Here is a 2,303-nt window from a genome sequence, read left to right on the forward strand (position 1 = left end):
AGTGAAGTTGTCAAGGATTTCATTTCACTTGGATCCACATGGAGCATTCCCATGAAAGCAGCAGCCAAGAAATCACTGTATTGCATTGGGCAAATCTGCTGTAAAAGACCTATTTAATTGTTTAAAAGCAAAGATGTCCTCTTGAGGAATATGCATGTGTCACCCCTTGTCTGCCAGTTTGTCCTGCTGTGGTGGCTTCCATGTTGCTGTGGTACAGGAACCTATACCACCGGTCCTCCATGGACAAGTTTCAGCAGAGCTGTCGGACTAAGGCAGACTAGGAAGGAGGAGAAACAAAATAAGTGTGACTATTTAGTCCCTAAAAACCTTATGAATAGCAGCAAAATATTGTCAGATACAGTGCCAGAAGATGAAACTATTATGAATTGCACAAGATTTTTGTTAGGTACAGCCTTGGAAACACAGTGTAGGGTCGCTATGAGTCAGAACCGACTCCACAGCACATAACAACAACAACAACATAGCGCTGTAAGATGAACCCCTCAGTTGGAACACACTCAGAATACCACTGAGGACAAGCTGCCTCTAAGTAGAATTGCCATGATGGTGCATATGGAGTAAAGCTTTCGGGACCTTTATTTACTGAAGTGACACAACTCAAAATGAAGACAAGCAGCTGCAAACATCCTTTAGTAATTGGAATATGGAACATACAGTGTGTAAATCTAGGAAAAGTGGAAGTTCTCAAAAATGAAATGGAATACACAAATGATAGGCTAGGCATTAGTGAACTGAAATGAACTGGTATTGTTGTTGTTAGGTGCCATCAAGTCAACACCGAGTCATAGTCCTGTGCCATCCTTACAATTTTTGTTCCGTTTAAGCCCATTGGAGCTGCTACTGTGCCAATCTAGCACATGGGGATTTTCCTCTTTTTTGCTGACCTTCTCCAGGGACTGGTACCTCCTAATAATATGTCCAAAGTATGAGAGACGAAGTCTCATCATCCTGCCTTCTAAGGGGCATTCGGCTGCACTTCTTTCAACACTGATTTGTTTATTCTTTTGACAGTCCATGGTACTTTAAGTATTTATTCTTCTCCAACACCATAACGCAAATGCATCAATTCTTGTACAGCCTTCCTTAGTCACTTTCCAACTTTCACATGCATATGAGCTTATTGAAAATACCATGGCTTGAGTCAGGCTCGCTTTAGTCCTCAAACTGGCATCTTTGTTCTTCAATGCTTGAAAGAGGTCTTGTGCATTAGATTTGCCTATTGCAATACATCATTTGATTTCTTGCTGCTGCTTCCATGAGTGTTGATTGTTGATCCAAGCAAAATGAAGTCTTTCACAATTTCAATCTTTTCTCCATTTATGTGTTATTTATTGGTCCAGTGGTGAGGATTTTTGTTTTCTTTACATTGAGGTGTAACCCATCCCAAAGGCTGTGGTCTTCAGTCTTCATCAGTAAATATTTTAAGTCCTCTTTGCTTCTGGCAAGCAAGATTGTATCATTTGCATATCTCAGGTTGTTAATGAGTCTTCCTCCAATTCTAAGGAGACATTTTTCTTCATATAATCCAGCTTCTCGAATTATTTACTCAGCATACAGATTGAGTAAGTATGGTAAAGAATACAATTCTGTCGCACATACCTTTCCTAATTTCAAACTATTCAGTGTTCCCTTGTCTTATTCGAACAACTGCCTCTTAGTCTACGTGCAGGTTCCTCAAGAGCACAATTAAGTGTTCCGGAATACTCATTCTCCATAATGCTATCCATAGCTTGTCATGATCCGTACAATTGAAAGCATTTGTATAATCAATAAAGCACAGGTAAACATCTTTCTGGTATTCTCTGCTTTCATCCAAGATCCATCTGATGTGAACAAGTCCTTTTATGGATCCACTTGAACCTCTGAAAGTTCTCTGCCAATGTATGGTTGCAGCTGATTTTAAATTATCTTTAGCAAAATTTTACTTGCATGGGATATTAATGATATTGTCTGATGGTTTCTGCATTCCATTGAGTCACCTCTGTTTGTAGTAGACACAAATATGCATCACTTCTAGTCAGTTGGCCAGATTGTTGTCTTCCAAATTTCTTGGCACTCATCTGAGTGAGTGCCTCCAGTGCTGCATCAGTTTGTTGAAAGATTTCAATTACTATTCCATCAATTCCCAGAGCCTTATTCTTTGCCAATGCCTTCAATGCACCTTGTGCTTCTTCCTTCAGTGTCATTGGTTCTTGATTGTATGCTACCTCTTGAAATTGACCATCTCTTTCTGGTACAGTGAACTCTGTATTCCTTCCATCTTCTTTTTTGCTTTCTGCATC

This window comes from Chrysochloris asiatica, unplaced genomic scaffold (assembly GCF_000296735.1).
Source record: "Chrysochloris asiatica unplaced genomic scaffold, ChrAsi1.0 scaffold00004, whole genome shotgun sequence".
In the NCBI taxonomy this organism is placed as follows: Eukaryota; Metazoa; Chordata; class Mammalia; order Afrosoricida; family Chrysochloridae; genus Chrysochloris; species Chrysochloris asiatica.